The following is a 9,091-nucleotide window of genomic DNA, read 5'->3' on the forward strand; positions in this document are numbered from 1 at the left end:
CTTTGTGGTACAAACACAACTTTTCACCCCATAAATGTTTTATATGGAATAATGGGGCGATTCCGAAATTACCATAGTTGGTTCTCAAAAAACATTGTTCTAGTCAGCCAAGTAGTTAGTATTAGTGGGAATCTGTTAACACAGAGAGCATTTATTGAAAGAAACAACAATACCTAGTGGGATAACATATTTACTACAGAATAAAGCATCTTCTGGAAAATCTCCTATTGTAAGCGATATCCCGGTGAATGGCATAGGTTTACTAGATAAGAAATTCAATAATCGGTTATTAAGGGATATTTTCTACAGGAATTCTATTTCTTCTGCTATATTTTGTTGGCCTTCATCGTTTGATGGTAACATGCTTGGCTCACTCAACATAAATTTATGGTGACCATAAATTTAAAATTATCCATAGATTTAAATGTAAAGATTATCCATAGAGTCTACCTGTATAATAGCTTGATTTTTAAAAATACTGTATATACTCGATGTTGCCAGTGAATGCAGTTTTTGTGAACTACAAACTGAATCTGAACACTTATTTTGCAATTGTTTACATAGTGAGGTGTTCTGGACTGATGTGAAACTATATTTTGGTAGCAAAATGCATACAAGTTTGACATATTATTTCACTACACTGATTCCACAATTGAACGCCAGTATATCATAAATCTCTTTATTTTGTTAGGAAAATTGTTAATTCACAAATAAAAATGTATGAAGAAAAATGCCCTTAAAAAAAACTGATTTGGACAATTATTTAGAATCATTAAAACGTATGCAAAATGTCTCAAAAATGTATTCGCTACACGTCTGTATTTAATTTGATATGATGTGGATTTGTTTTTATTTATTTTTCCTCTTTGTTATTTCTTTGTGGAATCCCTTTGGCTGTTCTGTCTTTTTGTTTTGCATGTTATGTGGCGGGAACAGGACCCGGAAGTAGGACAGACGGAGGTTGAGATGACGGAAGCAGAAGTGTTGTTTGAAGCTGAAAGCGTGTAAAGTACTGTCAGTGAGAAATATGAGTGGACAACAGTGAAGTCCAAGAATGGAACAAAAAGGGCTAAAATTGTTGTGGGAAATTAGTCTGATGAATCATTGCTTGTTGGAGTAGTGTTTTGGATAAAATGTTTATTTGGGAAACCCTTTTTATGTCACAAGAATGGTGAAGAAGGCTCTGGGAAAAGTGGATGCAGTCTAAGTAACCAGGAGTGGTATGATGTTGATATCGTGTGTATCTAAAGAGCAAAAGGAGCGTGCATTGTGGCTAACAAAATTAATGACGCATGAAGTTGACAACTTAGATTTTTGGAGCAGGGCACCGGTAAAAGGTGCTGGCATCCCATTGGACATTGATAATCAATATCTTTGGCAAACAATTCCAAGAGTAGTTAATACATGTCGCTTGACCGATATGGAGAATGGGATAAAGAAGCAAAGTTTATATGTATTATTGATGTTTGATGAAGAGTATCTAACACTTCACCTGCCTCCTCAAGTTTATTTTTTGTGAAGAAGAAGGATGGAGGTCTGCGCCCGTGTATTGACTATCGGGGTATCAATCAGATCACGGTGAGGTACAGCTACCCGCTGCCTCTCATCGCCAGTGCGATCGAGGCAATGCACGGGGCACGCTTCTTCACAAAATTGGATCTCAGGAGCGCTTACAACCTGGTGCGTATCCGGGAGGGGGACGAGTGGAAGACGGCATTTAGTACCACCTCAGGGCACTATGAGTACCTCGTCATGCCGTACGGGTTGATGAAGGCTCCATCAGTCATCCAGGTCTTTGTAGATGAGATTTTCCGGGACCTGCTCGGGCAAGGTGTAGTGATGTATATCTACGACATTCTGATATACTCCGCTACGAGCGCCGAGCATGTGTCCCTGGTGCGCAGGGTGCTTGGTCGACTGTTGGAGCATGACCTGTACGTCAAGGCTGAGAAATGTCTGTTCTTCCAACAGTCCGTCTCCTTCCTAGGGTACCGCATTTCCACTTCAGGGGTGGAGATGGAGAGTGACCGCATTACAGCCATGCGTAATTGGCCGACTCCCACCACGGTAAAGGAAGTGCAGCGGTTTCTAGGGTTTGCCAACTACTACCAGATTTTTATCCGGGGCTTTGGTCAGGTAGCGGCTCCCATTACCTCACTGCTGAAGGGGGAACCGGTGCGTTTGCAGTGGTCAACTGAGGCGGACAGGGCTTTTGGTCAGCTGAGGGCTCTGTTTACCTCGACTCCCGTGCTGGCTCATCCGGATCCCTCTTTGGCGTTCATAGTGGAGGTAGACGCGTCCGAGGCTGGGATAGGAGCCGTACTCTCTCAGCGCTCGGGTACGCCACCAAAGCTCCGGCCCCTGTGCCTTCTTTTCGAAGAAGCTCAGCCCGGCGGAGCGAAACTATGACGTGGGGGACCGGGAGTTGTTGGCTGTGGTCAAAGCTTTGAAGGCGTGGAGACAGTGGCTTGAGGGGGCTAAACACCCTTTTCTCATCTGGACTGACCACCGCAATCTGGAGTACATCCGGGCGGCGAGGAGACTGAATCCTCGCCAGGCAAGGTGGGCCATGTTTATTACCCATTTTGTTTCCACCCTGTTCTGCAGACCAGGTTCCCAGAACGCAAAGGCAGACGCACTGTCCCGGATGTATGACAGAGGAGCAGTCCATGGATCCTACTCCCATACTCCCGGCCTCTTGCCTGGTGGCACCGGTAGTGTAGGAGCTGGACGCGGACATCGAGCAGGCGTTACGTACAGAGCCCACTCCCCCCAGTGTCCAGCTGGGCGTCTGTACGTTCCCTTTGCTGTCCGCGGCCGTTTGATCTATTGGGCCCACACGTCACCCTCCTCTGGTCATTCGGGCATCGGTCGGACAGTGCGCTGTCTTAGTGGGAAGTACTGGTGGTCCACCTTGGCTAAGGACGTGAGGGTTTATGTTTCCTCCTGCTCGGTGTGCGCCCAGTGCAAGGCCCCTAGGCACCTGCCCAGAGGGAAGTTACAACCCTTACCCGTTCCACAACGGTCGTGGTCGCACCTGTCGGTGGACTTCCTGATGGATCGTTTTTCTAAGTCCTGCCGTCTCCTCCCTTTGCCCGGTCTCCCTGCGGCCCTACAGACTGCGGAGGCCCTGTTCACACACGTCTTCTGGCACTACGGGGTACCTGAGGACATAGTATCTGATCGAAGTCTCCAGTTCATGTCAAGGGTCTGGAGGGCGTTCATGGAATGTCTGGGGGTCTCGGTCACCCCGAGAGTAACGGGCAGGTGGAGAGAGTAAACTAGGATGTGGGTAGGTTTCTGCGGTCTTATTGCCAGGACCGGCCGGGGGAGTGGGCGGCCTTAATACCCTGGGCAGAGATGGCCCAGAACTCACTCCGCCACTCCTCTACCATCCTCTTCCCTTTCCAGTGCGTACTGGGGTCCCAGACGGTTCTGGCGCCGTGGCATCAGAGCCAGATCGAGGCTCCTGCGGTGGACGACTGGTTTAGGCTCTCGGAGGTGACGTGGCACGCCGCTCATGTGCACCTTCAGCGGGCCATGAGGCGTCAGAAAGCCAGCGCAGACCACCACCGCAGTGAGGCCCCGGTGTTCGCACCGGGGGACCGGGTTTGGCTCTCGACCCGAAACCTGCCCCTCCGCCTGCCCTGCCGGAAGCTGGGTCCGCGGTTTGTGGGGCCATTCAAAGTCCTGAGGGGAGTGAACAAGGTTTTTTATAGTTTACAGCTTCCCCCAGATTACCGTATTAACTCCTCGTTCCATGTGTTTCTCCTCAGGCCGGTGGTAGCTGGTCCACTCCAGGAGTCTGAGGTGCGGGAGGTTCCTCCACCCCCTCTGGACATTGAGTGGGCCCCGGCGTTTTTACTCTGATCCATACTGGACTCGAGGCTTTGGGCGAGGGGCCTTCAGTACCTCGTGGAGTGGGAGAGGTATGGTCCGGAGGAGAGATGCTGGGTGCCGATGGAGGACGTATTGGACCCTTCGATGCTGCGGGATTTCCACCGTCTCCATCCGGATCGCCCTGCGCCTCGCCCTCCGGGTCGTCCCCAAGGTCGGTGTCGGCGCACTGCTGGAGCTGCGCGTCAAGGGGGCGGGGTACTGTCACGACCTCCGCAGGAGTCGGTCCCTCGCCTTGTTCGAGCGGCGTTCGACGTCACCAGCCTTCTAGCCATCCCCGATCCACTTTTAATTTTCCATTTGTTTTGTCTTTGTTTTCTACACACCTGGTTTCAATTCCCTCATTACATGTTCATTATTTAACCCTCTGATTTCCCCCATGTTTATGTGTGTGTTTGTTATATTGTGAAGGCTGTATCTGATGGCTGGTATATTGTTGCCGGGTTTTGTTATTATGCCCGTTTATTTCGTGGTACTTTTCCTGCACCATAGTATTGTGTTTATACTGGTGTTATCTTGTATTAAATACCTTGTCCACGGATCTCAGCGCTCCTGCGCCTGACTCCTTTCACCAGTTACCCACAGCCTTGACAGTCATGTCATCCCATGGCCACTTTTCTGCTTCAACAGAGAACCACAACCACAGCCCCTGTCTCTGACCAGGATACTTCTGCTTCAACAAAAAGATCCCAATCGGAGATGTCCCTGCTTGTCACGCCCTGGCCTTAGAGTGCCTTTTTATTGTCTATTTTGGTTAGGTCAGGGTGTGACTAGGGTGGGCATTCTAGTTTTGTTATTTCTATGTTAGCCTGGTATGGTTCCCAATGAGAGGCAACTGTCTATCGTTATCTCTGATTGGGGATCATATATGGCAGCCTTTTCCCACCTGTTTGTTGTGGGATCTTTTTTGTATAGTTGCCTTGAGCACTGCAATACTGCACGTTTGTTATATTCTTTGTTGTTTTGTTGTAAGTTTCACTATTAAATATAATGTGGAACTCTACGCACGCTGCGCCTTGGTCCACTCATTTCAACAAACGTGACAGAAGATCCCACCACAACTGGACCAAGCAGCGTGCCCGGGAGGAGATGGCATCCTGGTCTTTGGAGGAGGTCGAGGAGAGAATATCCTGGACTTGGGAGGAAGTCTTGGCAAGACACGAAAGCCTGCCATGGGAGCAGACGGAGGCAGCGAGGGAGGAACAACGACGACACCGGGGTTCGCCACGACGACGGAAGCCCGAGAGGCAACCCCCCCAAAAAATTTGGGGGGCACACGGGGTGGTTGGTGGAGCCACGGTTTGAACCAGAGCCAACTCCCCGTACTCACCGTGGGAGCGTGTGACCGGTCAGTCACCATGTTTTGCGGTGATACGGACTGTGTCTCCAGTGCGCATCCACAGCCCGGTGCGTTCTGTGCCAGCTCCCCGCACTTACCGTGCGAAAGTGAGCATCTGTCCAGGACGGGTGGTGCCGGCTCAACGCGCCTGGCCTCCAGTGCGCCTCCTCGGTCCAGGATATCCTGCGCCGGCTCTACGCACTGTATCTCCGGTGCGCCTTCACAGCCCAGTGCGTCCTGTGCCAGCTCCCCGCACTTGCCGTGCGAAGGTGGTCCTTTGTCCAGGACGCGTTGTGCCAGCTCTACGCTCCAGACCTCCAGTGCACCTCCACGGCCCAGCATATCCTGCGCCGGCCATACGTACTGTGTCTCCAGTGCGCCTTCACAGCCCAGAGCATCCTGTGCTAGCTCCCCGCACTTGCTGTGCGAGGGTGGTCATTTGTCCAGGATACGTTGTGCTCCGGACTGGGAACCCCCGCTGGAGGCTCTGAACTGCAGAGTGTCGCTGGATGCTCTGGACCGCAGACCGTCGCTGGAGACTCCGGACCTTGGATCGTCTCTGGAGGCTCTGGGCCATGGATCGTCACTGGAGGCTCCGGGCCATGGATCACCACTGGAGGCTTCTTGCCATGGATCATCACTGGAGGCTTCTTGCCATGGATCATCACTGGAGGCTTCTTGCCATGGATCATCACTGAGGCTTCGTGCCAGGATCATCACTGGAGGCTTCTTGCCATGGATCATCACTGGAGGCTTCGTGCCATGGATCATCACTGGAGGCTTCTTACCATGGATCATCACTAGAGTGGAAAGACACACAGGAGGCCTGGCTCTGGGAGAAGGTACAGGACTCACCAGGCTGGGAAGACATATAGGAGGGTTAATTCTCGGCACAGGCACAGGACTCACCAGGCTGGAGAGACATGCAGGAGGTCTTGTCCTTGGTCGAGGCACCGGATACACTGGGCCGTGGAGGCGCACTGGCGGTCTCGAGCGCAGATCTGGCCCCACCCGTTCTGGCTGGATGCCAGCTTCCACCCGGCAAATGCGGGACGCTGGCACCGAGCACACCGGCCTGTGGATGCTCGGCCGAGACACCGTGCGCATCACCCCATTGCACGGGGCCTGACCAGTCACATGCTCGCCCCGGTAAGAACGGGGAGTGGGCTCAGGTCTCCAACCTGACTCTGCACACTCCCCGTGTGCCACCCCCCCAAAACATTTGGGGGCTGCCTCTCGGGTTCCTTGCCAGCCGTGTCCCTCGTACCGCTGGTTCCCTTCTCCTGCTGCCTCCGCTCTCCTGGCTGCCTCCACCTGTTCCCATGGGAGGCGATCCCTTCCAGCCAGGATCTCCTCCCATGTGTAGGATCCCCTCCCGTCCAGAATGTCCTCCCATGTCCATTCCTTCTTTTTTCCCACGCTGCTTGGTCCGTTGGTGGTGGGTAGTTCTGTAACGGCTGTTGGAAGGAGAGGACCAAGGTGCAGCATGGTATGTGTCCATATTTATTTAATGAACACTGAAATAACAAAAATAACAAAGAGAACGACCGAAACAGTTCTGGCTGGTGCAGACACACAACAGAAAACAACTACCCACAAAACACAGGTGGGATGAGGCTACCTAAGTATGGTTCTCAATCAGAGACAACGATAGACAGCTGCCTCTGATTGAGAACCACACTCGGCCAAACACATAGAAATATAAAACATAGAACAAAACATAGAATGCTCACACCAACTCACGCCCTGACCAAACTAAAATAGAGACATAACAAAGGAATTAAGGCCAGGGCGTGACAGATATGCAGAACAGGCCCTGGGAACAGTTGTATCGCCACCATTCTCTGTTCCTCCCTGCAATTCCCACATAGCTAAATTCCTGCCGATCGTAAACACAGGAGGTCACATACTGCGGTCGCACCCAAGCGGCTCATAAATCTATACGCTCAGATTTATTACTAAGTCACACAAGACAAGTTTGTATCAGTAAAAAATACTAGCATATAACAATGTACAATTATTTAAGTAAAAAACAGTATAGTATGTCTAATTAAACAGTATAGCATGTAATGAATATTAATTTCTTCCACATAGTTCATAAATACTTTGCTTCAATGACACACTTAGTTATCTACCCACCTCATTTTTTTCCTTTTGCATGTGCACATAGTACGTACACCATCATGCTTTCGGGATACATGTCAGATTCCACAATGATTCTTTTAGTTGTGGACAGACACTACATCACCACACTTCCTCTCTTGGTCCTCATCTTTGTAAGTCACCTTGATTTAGCACCTGTGTGTTTGATCAGTTTCTTTATGAAAGTATTTAGCGAACTTCATGACAGTAGCTAAAGCAAGGGGAAATAAAAGAACACAAGTTGTCACGCATGCTGCCGCTCTCCCTCTCTGGCGCTCCAGGGCGCCAGAGAGCCTTCACACCTGTCACCATGTTACACGCACCTGCGCTTCATCACCGGTCACCATCACGCGCAGCAGCACATCATTGGAATCACCTGGACTGCTTTAATTTGTTGAATGCCTTCCCTATTTCTGTCTGCTTCCCCGTGTGTTCCCTGTATCAGTATTGTTGTCGTTTCACCTGTCCAGACGCTGTCCGTATTATGTTCCTGCTCTGTTTCATGTCCGTTACTCATAAAATTTTCACTCCCTGTACCTGCTTCTCATCCCCGGCATCGATCTTTACAGAATGCTGATACCATTAAAGAAGCATCAGGGAGTTTTTTTGTTGTTGTTTTGGTTGGTGCCTTTGGTTCCGCGTTCTGTCGCCGAGGGAACCGGGGTGCCTCAGCCAGCTCGTCAGGCTTCCACAACTTAGCTGGCTCGTGAGGTCTTCTTGCCTCGGTGGGCTCGGCAGGCGCCCACCCCACGTCATGCTTCAGCCGGCCATCAGGCTCCCACGCCTCAGCCAGTTTGTCGGGCTCCCACGCCTCAGCAGGATCGCCAGGCTGTCATGCCTCAGACGGATCGTCAGGCTCCCACGCCTGAGCCGACTCGCCAGGCTCCCACGCCTCTGCCGGTTTGTCTGGCTTCTACGCCTCAGCCGGCTTGTCCAGCGCCCATGCCTCGGCCGGCCCGTCAGACTCGCCCAGGTGGGACGCTGGGTGGCACCCCTAGAGGGGAGGGGTACTGTCATGCCTGTCTCCCCAGCCGAACAGTTCGTAAATATGTTATGACGACATTGTGACGTTTTTGTTCGTTTTGCGGCTGTTCGGGCACACCATTTTTTCTCAAGGCAAGCTGAAGTCTATAGCTAAAAAGCGGCAACTGTACTGTTTGTCCATTTTGAGACACAGTAGACAGTATACACCTCCTCAAACTAGGCTGAATTAATCTAAGATAACTCAAGAAATCTTTACATTAATTTTACATCTAACTACAGTAAGATGTATGGTTCCGTATTTCTCAATTACAAAATGTGCATGAAAATCAGTCATCTCTCGTTGAATGACAACAAAGACTTTATTAAAGAATCCCTACTGTTGACCAATCACCGAAGAAGGGGCGTATTTCGGCTTGCCTCCAGAAAATATATAGCGTGCTTGAACAGACAAAGAAACCCTAACAGAAGTCCAAAACGGAAAAAAACATCACAAAATGTTGTCTTAATATATGCACAAACTCGTCCGAACTGTTTCTTTAGGGAAGCATACAGAGGCTTTAATTAAGCTGCCTGCTGCAGGGCTCTCTCAACACACACACCCCTCCCGAGGCCAACCACTCCCTCAGCAACAGCCTGCCTCACTGCCTGATAGTAAGCAGCAGCAGTTCACAGTGAAATATATATAAGAGAAATGCCATGGGGCCACGGTGCAATTTAAAGTAACCCAAA

Source organism: Salvelinus sp. IW2-2015, linkage group LG26 (genome assembly GCF_002910315.2).
Source record: "Salvelinus sp. IW2-2015 linkage group LG26, ASM291031v2, whole genome shotgun sequence".
NCBI lineage: Eukaryota > Metazoa > Chordata > Actinopteri > Salmoniformes > Salmonidae > Salvelinus > Salvelinus sp. IW2-2015.